Source organism: Sceloporus occidentalis, unplaced genomic scaffold, assembly GCF_023333645.1.
Source record: "Sceloporus occidentalis isolate IW3139 unplaced genomic scaffold, rSceOcc1.0.p SCAF_51, whole genome shotgun sequence".
Lineage (NCBI taxonomy): Eukaryota > Metazoa > Chordata > Lepidosauria > Squamata > Phrynosomatidae > Sceloporus > Sceloporus occidentalis.
The window spans coordinates 6,748,927-6,763,033 of record NW_028317031.1 but is presented as its reverse complement, the minus strand read 5'-3'; positions in this window follow the sequence as shown (position 1 = coordinate 6,763,033).

The following is a 14,107-nucleotide window of genomic DNA, read 5'->3' as shown; positions in this document are numbered from 1 at the left end:
AAGTAGTGTGATTCACTTGAGGAATCAGTGTGTTTGCCTTGTAGATTGAGATAAGATAAGAAAGCTAGGGCCTATAAAAAATAACATTCAGCCACCTAAAACATTCTAGTATATAAAAACAATATTTTCAAACCTCATTTTTAATGAGATGCTGGTAAAAAAAAAGATTGATGGGAGCTCCCCTTTAAGACGGCTCTTTCTATCCGAGGTCACGTCCAAGTCTCAAACAGCCATCTAGCTCTGTTTATATTTAAATAAGGTGAATTCATCCGTGAAGAAAAGGTATTGATTAATGTAAACGTCTGTGAGGACCACGTAGAGGTTTGTGGGTAAATGCCCAGAGGATATTCCAGTGCTCCCTTTTAAATATACGCATACCAATATTCCGTGTGCGTCCAGTCAACACCACCAAGCATCTATAGACGGTGAACGCAAAAACTAAACCAACAGCTGGGGATATGTACAAAGACTGAATCCAAGATTAAGTTTCTCCGGCTTCCTGAAGACAACTAAATCCGTTACTGAAACTGCCAACTCCATTAGCCGATATTAAATCTTCCCACCCCATGAGCTAACGTCTTCACAGTCCATAATTTTGTCAGCCTATATATCAGTTTTTCCTACTTTCCTCGGACTTGTAAAGCAAATAACCTTAAAAGCCATAACGTTGAAGCAGATAGAAAGACTATTTCATCTTACACATGATGGGTGATGAGGCCAGAAGAATAACGCTCAATATCCAGAAAAAAAACCCACTTGGACACCCAACAATTCAACATAATTGTAACAAATCCAAACTCACTAAGACCGTCTATTATGAGGAGGTAATTCTCAGGCTACATCCTGACTATTGAATCTAGCTCCTGGATCATGGGGCTGGTCAAATAAACTTTTTTGGCACTTGCGTAGAAGCTTATGCCTCCACGTTTCCAGGAGGCCAATGTGGTCTTGGCCAAGAAGAATGGAGATCCCACTGACAGGGTTCTTGAGCTCCTAAACTGGACAAGAACTCACCAGCGGTAAATTAACAGCAGAACTCCGCTTACGTTGAGCTTGATTTCCATGCGTTTCGTCTACATAACCTGGCCCAACTTAGTTAATAGACACTTTAGAACTTTAACGCTGTTCCCCCACCATGAACAGTCTTCCGAAGCAGAACGCTCTGTTCTCACTGTTAAACTGTTAGCGCGCCTCGCCGTTATCAAGATGAATGTAATACTTCTCGATTTTTATGTTCTGATGTGATTTAATATAGTATTTAGAGTATTAATATCTGATTTGCATTTTAAGTGCGGCTCTTTAGCTAGTCTCAAGGGGTTTCTGCTCCTATTAACAACACAGGTTAATATTCCATTAAACACCTAGCAATCAATGTGATGTGATTACCAAGCTGCAAAATATCGCATGAGTTAGGGAGTAGCATGAAAATTTTTTTTTAAAGAAAATACCAATAATAATCAGTTAACACTTTTTTATTATGTGCAGGATTTTTTACTTAGTATAAGAAGCCGGATTTCAGAGTCAATATGGAGGATAAGTGCAAAAATTAGTTTGTCAAATCTTTGAGAACCCCATGGGGGCAATTGCCCCTGTCCCCTTTCATTCCCTCCCCTGAATATGTTTGAGCCAACAGGTGAAAAAAGTAATTGCCCCAAAAGTGGTGTATTTCAGTGGTGTTTAAATACATCCGTTCTGGAGCCACAGTGTAATTAGTAAGCTGAATTAATAATGGCCTCCTCTTCAGTTCCACACACAATAGTGAGATTTGCTATTGGCTGGGATCGGGGGCACCTTATAAGTGATTACTAATTGATATCATTTATGGCTATAAAGCTTTAATGAACATCCAGAGTTTGCGGGAAAAATCAGTAAAAAACACTTATGGATAATTTGTGCAATGCCCAATGGTTCACTAACCCTTCTTGATAACCATCTCAAAACAGTAACGAAAAACATTTTCTAGAACCCTATGCCGAGACGGAGTGCTTACTCACATTCCATATATAACCAGAAATGACGTTAGACTCATGATTGCTGCAAATGTTTAACAATATGCCTGTTTATACAACCGGTACACACATGTTTCCTGTTGGGGGAATTTAGACATGCATGGGGTAGGCATAAAGCTCCTGAATCTAAGACAAGACCAAGAACCGATTAAGGTCTGAGTATCTACATCAATGGGCAGCCTAGACGGGACGAATGGGTCTTATTTGACGTCAAATTGTGTTACTTTGCTGTTCCGTGTTCACAATCCTCACAATTGTGGGACTTTCAGGTCTTGCAATAGCCGAGTACCCATAGGCAGTGCCTGAATCCTGGACAACGCAAAACGAGAGGGTCAGGAACTGCATGATGACTTGAAAGACAAAAGTGGGAACAACCAAGTGTAGTAGAAGCATTGAAAAACACGTGAAGATGCAGCGAGTACCGGTGCGTTCCAATCAGGCATTGAAGAACACGTCAACATGCAGGGGCTGCTGGTGTGTTCTGGTCAGGCAATGCGGGTTAATGGACCAAAAGAGTTAATATACAGCGGAGACGGTGACCCATAAAAAAGATATCCTCGATACATAAGAAACCCAAGTATTAAATAGAACTTGGCCTTTTATAGCGTGTTAGAAGAAGCATGTGGGTGGGGAAGCAAGATATTCTTGTCTGATTCGAAATCCAAGGTTACCGTGAAATGAGCTGGATAGAAGGCTACATCCATTTCTGGAATATTTGTAATTTGAAGTCCTTCGCTTTGAAAGCCGAGAGAGCGAGCCATGTGTCAAGCAGTCAGTGAACTGGTTATCTGATTCAACATGACGTGTGCGCCAAGGTGACAATTTTAAAAGGCCTGTCTCTGGCAGGTGCAGAGCCGTAGATAGAGCCGATAGAACAGCGGCCAGGAATCTTATCTCCTGAAAAACACACATTTAATCTTGTTCACCGCCATTCTTTCCTTCGTTCTAACCAAAAACCCATAGTATTCAAACCAAGCATATGGGTTCTTCTGCGTCCTGAGCTTTAGCTAATGAGTTACAAAGATATGACCCAGAACAGCTCGGGTCCATCTCAGCTAAATTTGTTGCATTTACTGTTTTCCCGAAATATATTGAGCGCAAAACCAATCACCAAATTTAATGTAAATCAGATCTTCTTTCGGCAAATTAATCTTAGTTTAAGTGTTCAATGCAGAGCATCATAGCAAATTCATTATTCACTAAGATGCTCGAATACACGCCAAGATCCTAATTCTCTACGGTACAGACAGATATTTTTCAGCTCTAGGGTGGGATATCAGCTTTGCCTATTAAAGGGACACTCCGGCCACCATATGCAATTTCATGCACGTGACAGCTGTGTGGTTCCTTTAAATGTGGTGTCCCCCTTGGAAATGAATGGGGGGATTCTGCAGGACCCCTCTAAATGCTTTTCTCCATCGCTATTTTTCTTTACAGAGGATGTGTTTAGCCGAACACATCTGCTTGCATGTGATATACGGTACTTCCCGCCAGTCAACACCAGCACCGGCCCTGTGAGCACAAGACCCCCATATGCATGTGCAGAAAGCGCTCCCATTGATTTCATTCGTTGGCACTAAACGTCGGACCATGGAGTAGGTGGGCAGCTTCTCCATACGGTAAGTATTATTTTCCTTTTTTTTTCTTCAACATTGATCGATGCGTATTAAAGTAGGTACTTGCAAATTGCTTTCCTAAATATTGATTTTTTTGGAACTTGTGGGCTCCAGCTATCCAGAGCCTACCCTTGCGGAACGTGGCCAAGAGTACCCACTGACATCAGTGGGGGCGACCCGCTGCCATCAATCGGCGTTTCCACCGAAGTTAGCGGGGGCGTTCCAGCTGCCATCATGGGAAACACCCCCATTTAAAGGGGAAAGGGGCAGGGAGTGGGGTGTGCCAGGATCCCACCCAGGCATGTCCTTGGGACACCGGACAGATGTTGCCCCAAGCTGGACAAAGCTGAAGAATGTCACCGTCTCCATGAACCCTCCTGCCTTGTTCTGGAAGTATAACTGCTGTTTTCTTGATCACTGGGATAGCCTTTGATCTCCAGGTGTGGTGGAGAGGAGTCTAATGGGGGGGGGCAGGGGGTACTTTGGTCCAGAAAACCTGGATAATTATCAGGTATGGCAGACACTTTGGCTGCACTTGGAGGACACTATTGAGCACATTTTATGACATCATATTGCAATCTAAATAGAATTTCGGTAAAGCTATCCAACCTCCACCATTTAAGATTAAAGTGGGCATTGTTCAGCCTTAACCCAAAATTAACCCTTTCAGGACCCAAAAAGATGAAATTGAAGGTGCTTCTTAAAAAGTCCTTTGCGTGTCTCATTTAGTATTTGCCATGCATTTTAACTATTTGATGCAGAGCGGATGTGCAGACCATTAATTACTCTAAATGCGCATTTTTAGCTTGTGGGCACATTTTAGCGGCAACTATAAATAATCAGGTTATTAAACAGACTTCAGCACCGCAGCCCAAGTCAGCAGGACAATAACCCGGGAACGCCGGACACTTACAACTTAGATTTATGGTTAGCTTTGGCCAAAGGATATTTTTTTTCCCCACCAGATATGAAAACCGGTGAACATGAAAGGAGCAGATGGTTCGCTGACACCGTTTTTGGACCTGAGTGATTACTTAGTGAATCGGTGCCAGAGATGTTGAGAAACATTTGTATTCATTATCGGACATTTAAAAAGCTTGAATGCCGTGTTCAGTGTGTGTCACTTGGAGTTACAGCAAAGAACTCTGCGGCCTCTATCCTCATTGCTGTCACTTTAATATCTTATGCTCATGCTGTAAAGGAGACTGCTGAGGTCTTCTCAGTTTATGTTGTGTTGGCCCACAGAGAACTATCTCACACTCTATGTCCTATCACAGACAAACCTTTCTTTGTTTCGTCAGACAATGTTCTGTAGGCTAAGACAGGACTGAGATCCCTACCTCTACCCCTCCATCTGCTATACTGTAACTCTCAGAATGCTTAGCCGGTCTGGAGGGAGATCAGATGGGCCTGAAACACCATACCGGGGAACTTTCTAAATGATCAGACCCTGGGACGCTTTAAATATTAACCCTTTAGTGGCCTGTCATGCAGATTTTTTGTGGCAACCTTGATTGGTCGTTATTTAGAGATACACTTAATGAGTCACCACGACATATTGGTAGCAATATCACTAATTGGAAGTCTTAGATATCACATGATTAACGTAGACTATCAATGAATCAGCTCCGGGCTGAGACTTCCCGAGTCTGCCGGTAACCCTCTGGATTCTGGCTCGATTCGGGTAAACGCTGGCCCTAACAGCTGCATTCGTGTTTTCTCCTGTTGGCGCCAACAATATAGCGTTGATGTCTCTTTGCATCTTAACACTTCCGTAGTTCTTGGATGTTAGACGGCGTTGACAGATGAGTGACAGCTCGGAAAGGCTTGACTATCTAAGGGCAGACGGGGCGATTCTGTCTCAGCGTATTCTGGAAAGGACGGTGCCGACGGCGATTGCCGATAAGAAGGATACAGACAATGGAGAATCAAAGGCACTTTCATTGTGATAATAACTGCTATACATGTATTTTGGTGTTTTTCTCTGAATTATTTTATTGGGCTTTATGACACTCTCTGTAAGATATTCCTGCTACTTTTGTCGTTATCATTCTCAATGCTATTTTAGAGTCTTTGTGAAAAGGTTTAGATACAAAACAAGATAACATTATCGCAGATAATAGCGTCCGGCCCATAGACTATAGCGGCCAATTTGGGATAAGAATCAGCGGTGTCATTTTCATGGGTCATATTATCCAGCCCATAAACTCGATTTGTTTAGTCCTACAAGAGATGAAATCTCACGGCTGTACCGTCGCCGAGTTCTCAATTTCAGATCAGCTCTGTGATAAAAGGGAAAATTCGGAAAAGACTCTCGCTGGAATAGAACGTGTTTTTGTATTTTTTACATGTTAACTGCCCACCCTGACAAATGTCTGGCTCAAAGAATGGTACTTGGCGCTCGTATTTCTTCTCACTGGGGGGCTAGATCACAAAGGTTCACAGAATTCCCTTCTCTGTGCCATCTTAACATTCACTGCCTGCAATAGTAGTAGTCATACAGTACTAGTTATACAGCACTAGTTATACAATACTAGTCATACGGTACTAGTCATACAGTACTAATCATACGGTACTAGTCATACAGTACTAGTCATACAATACTAGTCATACAATACTATTCATACAATACTAGTCATGCAATACTAGTCATACAGTACTAGTCATACAGTACTATTCATACAATACTAGTCATGCAATACTAGTCATACAGTACTATTCATACAATACTAGTCATGCAATACTAGTCATACAGTACTAGTCATACAGTACTATTCATACAATACTAGTCATGCAATACTAGTCATACAGTACTATTCATACAATACTAGTCATGCAATACTAGTCATACAGTACTATTCATACAATACTAGTCATGCAATACTAGTCATACAGTACTATTCATACAATGCTAGTCATGCAATACTAGTCATACAGTACTAGTCATACAGTACTAGTCATACGGTACTAGTCATACAGTACTAGTCATACAATACTATTCATACAATACTAGTCATGCAATACTAGTCATACAGTACTATTCATACAATGCTAGTCATGCAATACTAGTCATACAGTACTAGTCATACAGTACTATTCATACAATACTAGTCATGCAATACTAGTCATACAGTACTAGTCATACAATACTAGTCGTACAATACAATTCATACAATACTAGTCATACAGTACTAGTCATACAATACTAATCATACAGTACTAGTGGTAATGTACTAGTCATACAATACGTGTCATACAATACTAGTCATGCAATACTAGTCATACAGTACTAGTCATGAGGGGTCCTGAGGGTCCATGTGTAATAAGTAAATATGGCTAAAAGTGGTGTTGGCCGAAGGAGACATATAGGACAACTCTTTGCCAACACTCTACGAGTACCTCCAGTACCAGAGGGGCACAATAAACGCAGCCTTGGCACATTACTACCAGTGGCCAATAATTCATGCTACTCCTTGGCACTTTGTGAAAGTCGAGGCCAGAATACACCTGAAGAGTCACCTAGTTACCTCTATCTTAACATATATTGTGTGGCCCTGATACCACCAAGCCCCCCACCATAGGGTGAAGCCGTGAGTGTCAGCACCTTGGTCAGCTCCCACCAAATAACACAGTGCGGCTCCCATCAGTACCGGTTACCCGAAAATCTACAATGCATGGCCTTAATTTATATATTAACACACCCAATAACATTTAAAGATGCAGTACCACTAATGTTACAACATTTATTTAATGTGCATAACTCAGCAAAAAAACAATATTAACAAAGTAAAGACATCTGTTCCCATGCAATACGCACATGGGTGTGCATATCTTTGATGGTGAGAGAGGAACATCTCTGCCTGGAAACCAAAGATCTGTTTTGTTTTGAATGCCTTGCTTCTTACTTTTGGCAGAATACATTAACTTCCATCAGGGCCGGACTGTCGATGACAAGGCGGCCCTGATACTTTAAGAACAGCTTCCACCTGATGACGTAAGTGTGGCCGACGTCTGGATATGCGTGGCCGCACGTTTTTATACCCACGTGGCATGTGGCTGGGCACACCTAGCCCGTGGCTGCACACTACAGCACCAGTGATTGGGAAAACATTTCAATTAAATCTACATAATTAATTATCATACACTGCTATACATAAACTCTGTAGAGCACGAGGGCAAGAGGGATGCCCCAAAATTTTTATTATTAGAATTCCAATAATAATTATTTTAATTTAAAAATTGCAAATATTTGTTTAATGCTTAGCAATGACCTTAAAGGAATGACACAAAAAATATGTAAGTTGGAGCTGGCAAAGTGATTTTCTAAAAGATGAAGAATTTGAATGTAATTGACTTGGCAGGTGCATTCTACATAGGAAATAAATGTAAAGTTATGCATTTGGAGAATAAAAACATATGGCACAGAAAAATATTATGCTTATAAAATAAAATCGCTATTAGATATGGAAATACCATTTAGAGAAGAATCTGGCAAAGCAATGAATTTACAATACAATAGGGCCGGACTGGCCATCTGGCACACCGGGCACATGAGCATAACAATGTTGCATTCAGCGGTGCATATCCAGCCATCGGCGTCTGTAGTCTCGGACTCGGCATATAGATGGAGAAAATATGTGTTTTGGCATTAAAAATTATTACAATCGGTAAATATTTACCCACCACTTTCCCGTTTTGTGTATCACCGTGGCAACTGCTTCAGCGATGGTATTGCTAGGGGGGCTAATGGGTCTGAAGCCCTAAATGAGCTGAGGCAAAGGCCCTGGGTGTCTGTCTTGGCAACTCCGCTACCAGTGTGTCTGAAAAGCCCTACAATTATTTTCTCCCCTTCTATTTCACTTTACAGGAAAGATGCAGAAAACAAAAATGGAAAAGAGAAAGAAGCAGACGCATGCGGAGGAGAATTTGGAAGAGGAGAGGAGCAATCATAATGTAGGCCCTGACATTGAATGTATTGCAACCGACATTCCATCTCAAAAGGAAACAGAAGAGAATGCTACGAACGGTCACATCCCTTCCGCCTAAAACACTCGCATCAGGTTTACCCACTGATGGAGAACGGCGCGTAGGAGACTGCCATGTCTGGAGTCAACAGAAACAAGCTTTATATTGCTTTCCATGTCGATTGTTTTGACTAGCACTGGCATTCTAATGGGAAGTGACGGAAACTGTAAGATCCCAAAACATGAAGAAGGCAACAATCACAGAGAATGTTACCTAGGTTGGCGAGAATCTGTCTGGGACATCATCAAAGCATCAGTCAGAACTGAATCTGTGAAATGCTACAACCTTTTTAAAGTGCGTCATCGGTGTTGTTCTCTCCTTGGAGAACGTGGTCTAGCATTTACTGGTTCATCTCATCGAATTGGTGATTGAAACAATGGAAAGTTTTTAGGACTCATTGAAATGCTCTCCAAGGTGGACCCCATCCTTCAGGAACATGCGTAGAGGAGCGACCGAAAAAAGGAGTGAGCGGCTTACGTTCGTTATCTGTCCGCTGACTCACAAAATGAATTTATTGCAGAATGCTCGAATCCTGTGAAACAACACATTTAGCTTGAGAGGCAATCTGCAAAGTAGTTTGCAGTAATGGTAGATTCCGCACCAGATTATTCCCGTATTCAACAAACAACATTTCTTTTGAAAACACGCATTCTGAAATTCAACAAAGATTTCTCAAGTTTGCAGATTGTAGCGACATACGAGAAGAAGAAATTGCTCGGTTGATAACTGATACATTGAAAGAACTTTCCATTCCTCTCGGTGATTTTGAGCTCAAGGATACGATATTGGGGCAAATATGGCTGGAAAATTAAAGTGGCGCACAAGCGAAAACATAAAAACAGCTATTTTTTCACCTTGATGTTGTCACGCACTCAACTCAGCGCCATAACCTTATTTCGGAACAATTCAAATTGTGTATCACCTGTACGGTCCCGGGCCTAACCGGTGGGAATAACTACAAAACCGTATTGGTTGTTCCCTTTGTGGTACGTCTGAAACAAGATGGTCAGATCGTGTTGAATGTGTAAAGCCTAATTGGTGCAACGAAGCCAAACTGGTTGCGTCAAACCTAAATATAGAAATAAAATATCTAAAATATAAGAAAATATAGAAAGTGGATATAGCGGCAGGAATTTATCTTTAACACAGCTTACCTAACGCTTAACGTTTTAAATGGGCAAAGACGGACATCTTTAGGGAAGTGGTAATGGGTACGGTCAATGGACGGGACTGTACCATTACTTTTTAAGTTACTTTGGGATCTCTAGAATTTATGTACCCAAGTTAGAAGAAGAATTATCTATTTTATTTACACAGTTTAATTAAAGACATTCCTACTGTTCCTATACAGAGTATGATGGCTTTTAGGGCTGTAGAACGCGGTGATACCCTCAGACCCAGCAATCAGATTGAGATAACAGAAAAGAGAGACGTCAGGGGAGGAAAGTAAGACGGGGGATTTAGGACGAAAAAAGGGACTGTGCATCCTGAGGGAAGGACACTTGGGAGGTATAACAAAGGTAGCTAATCGTTCTGATTGAACTACAGATTGGACAGCAATACAGAGATATCACCTCCATGCGCCGCGACACAATTTGGAGACGGGGTCCCTTTAAATGTCGGTTAGGACTCTGTTCTTTCGACAGAGCGGAAAGAAATCTATAAGAGTACCAGAGGCAGAGTGTAGAGAGAACAAACTCTGTTATTGGAAACACGGAGGGATGCTGATTTCCCCTGACTCTCCTGATTCTGTCTTGGGTGGTATTGATCGCTTTTCCATGCCGTTATGAAATGCGCCTGTTGCTATGCCATGGAGTCCATAGATCTCTATGCGGGTGACAGAGTTGAGGGGAATTGCTGTTACAGAGAGAGAGAGAGAGATTGCGGACTGTGGGAGTGAATATAGGTAAATATTAACAGCATGTCTTCAGTTGGCTCTCTATACTATATTCTATATATTCTACAGTATATAGTGCACTATGTAATACATTATAACCAACCATACTCTCAAACTTTCGGGGGTTTGACCAAAGTTTTTTTTACCCCTTGTTCTACCCCTTGTTTTACCCCACTTTATTCACGTAGGACTTCCACATGGACATGGACTTCCAATTGGAGCTTTTGCTACCAGAATGTTATGATTGATATCCCTGCTTGAATGCAGGTGACTCAATTAAGTGTATCTTTTAAACCACGATGTTTCCATGAGAACCATTTGGTTAACAGATTTGGCGAGTCACTACATGGAATTTCTATGAGTGTATTAAAGGGTTAATATTTCAATAGTTTCCGGATCAGCTCATTTACAAAGTTCCCAGGCATGATTATAAATGCCAGGCATAAGGCGCACACATGGCCCTTTACAACGTGGAGGGTTAAACTTAACGTTAAAATGCTGAGCGTTCGCCTATATTGTGAAGAATAAAGCACCGGAGAACCCCATTTGGTATCCCATGATTAAATAGTTAACAGTAGTATATGTACTGCAGGCACAACAACTTAAAAAGAAATCACAAAGAAGAAAGAAACGATTTTGCTATATTTATTTCATTTTTTGTTTTCATTTTATATTAATTTTATTTTTTTATTTATTTCATTTTTTTTTTTTTCATTTTATATTTCTTTCTTTTTTTTTGTTTTTTTTTTTATTTCAGATTGATTTCATTTATGTTCAGATCCAAAAAAAGACCTGGCTCATGCTTTCCCTGCCTAGCCGTACATTGCGCCATAGGACGGCGAAAAGGCTTTCCAGTGTTTGTGTTCCAGAAGCTCTTGAAGAACAAAGCTAACCAGCCCTGGTACACCGGCGCACCTCAGCATCTGCCTCGGTTCTAGGACATTAAAGGCAGTTCTTGCGAGCGCTTGTCTAATTACGGGACACGTTGGCACGGAACCTTCCTTCTCGAAGCCTTTGTTCTGCGGATCAGCTCTTAAACGGGTGTTCCTTTGATATTCTGTGAAGTTGGTGTCATAACAAGAAGCTTCTGTAGAGCAAAGTCAGGCGTTCTCGCTGCATCTGCCGGTGTTTATTTATTTATTGTCCCCGCTATGAATAATTGAAAGTATTTTTGCTTCTTCTTTCTAAGATGCAAAGTAAGAAAGAAAAGCTGCGGCTTTCCGTAAATGTACATTTGTGTATATGCACCGCGAGGAGACAGAGGGGGTCCGTTACCGAGAGCATCAGATCATAGGCTCTCAGAGGGGCAGGCTGGCCAAAAGTCTTCACAAAGGGCTGGTCCGGCTTGGACCGGGCCGTTGAGGCGAGAACGCAGCAGGGTCCCAAAAAGCAATGTTATGTGACCCTGCGGTAAAAGCGAGGCTGATCGCACAGTGTGTGAGTGTAGATAAAGTGGAACAGCCTCCCAGCAGACGTGGTAGAGGCTAATACAGTGAGGGAACTTAAACATGCATGGGATAGGCATATGGCTTCTGAATCTAAGACCGAGGACTGATTAAGGTCTGGGTCTTTACATCCGGAAAACTGGGCTTATGTGTATTGACTTATTGAATTATAGAATTATAGAAAACTTTGGCTCAGCCACCACTCCAAAGTCGTGCCGTGCTGGATTAGTGTGGAGGAAGATTCCATGGCAGGCTTACTACCAGATACTGAGCCACCTTGGGCCAATCTGGCAGTTCCCTGTAACATGGCGGCAATCAACACAACATTCCCTTCTCTCTCTGCGCATTTACATTATTATCGGATAAGGAGAAAATCAGCTTTCCTCCTCTCAACTTTTCAATAATAACATTTAAGAGCATCAGCATACCTGGCTTCATGGGGCGGGGTTAGCAGTATGAGGGGGCGGGTCTAGTCTAGCCCCAAACATATACATTTGTATGAGGGTGGGAGGGGCTGGCTTCCAGAACAGGTGAGCTGTCAAAGAAAGGACTGGGAGCTCCTGCGTCGCTTCTAGCAGCCATGTTTGAACTTCAGGTAACGCTAATTTTGTTTTAAATACATATATACATAACCGGGAACTCTCTGGGTTTGACCCGGAGTCTCCGGGGGCAGCCCTGCTTTCCAGGGTCTCTGGGTCAGTTTCTTCTTTTTTCTAGGCAGTGGAGTTTGGCCATGCCCACTCCCCGCCCATGTTCTGCCTACTCCCCTATCAACATTTCCCTGCTCCCCACCCAGTTCCCTCCCACTAGCCCGGCCCCTACATGTGGCTAACCTCGCCCCCTTCACAAAGCCACCGGAGGCTCCCAGATATGCACATACATAGACATTTCTTGGAGCTTGAGCACTATGTGGACCGGACTGGCCGTCGGACACCAACTGATTCATGACAGATCCATTTAAACTCATATCTTTGAATCTGAACTCTACCAAACCATAAATCCCATTATTATTAATATTGCCAAACGCATACATACAGCAAATAAATGCGCAAATAAAATATATTGAGGCCGATGCGGCACATATGCGTTAATCTGAAACATTCTACTAAAATAAATCTTGACAGGTAACATTACCGTTTCCAGCTGTGTCTGAAGTAGCTGCTATGCTTTATTTTTTTTCAAAGGGGTTAATCAGAAGTGACGATGACGTTAACATTTCAAAGCGAATGAATAATTTATTAAAAGCGTTTAGCATGATTGAGATCTTAAAAGTCTTCGAAAAAAATACATCTCCGTGGAGCATTAACATTTGCAAAGCTTCTCTTCTACAACAATTAAGCAAATAATAGGATGGGATTGTTGCAGATTCTCTTGGGGTAATTAAAGATTTAAATAGGAAAAATTCTAGATTTTATTTTGGTCATGAATGCCATTTTAATGTTTTTTTAGTGTCGGAAAAGTTATATAATTGTGTCCTGAAGGAGGCATTTTCGCAAATATCAAAATTAGAAGTTCCTGTCGTTCGAAGAGGGTGCGATGGGGGGACAATGGGGGACTTTCAACAACTTTATCCAGTTTTCAGATTATATATTTCTTGTGTACCCAAAAGTCTATTGCACTCCCAAATAAATAATATTTAATTAATGGTGGTAATAATTAAGAAAAAAACACCTGGTAAATTTACTTCACTCAACCCTGTCCACAATGTATAGGTGTTGCCATGACAACACATGGATTTCCAACAACATTTCCTCTATTTTGGGCAGTTGGGACAGCTGACAGCCAGGGCAACAGGGCATACGCTGGGCTGTCAGGACTGTTATAGCGTACTCGGGGCTTTTGGCAATTATGCTGGTGAAAGAAAGTAAATATTTTAGACATTCCTGTTGAAAAAAACCACATAAATCCGAAAACATGAAGTCCTCTCTGTGAAATAAACCAGTTATCCTTGGTACAATTTTTTATTGCAGCCCAAACAGTGATTTGGAGAAATGTCCTCTTAGCGTCGGTTTTGGTGTTTTTAAACTGGACTTTTTAATTTAAACCCTCTGAAAACTATATTGGTATGAAGAGCTTTGCTAAACCACTGCATCGTCCAGCCCCTGGCACTCCTAG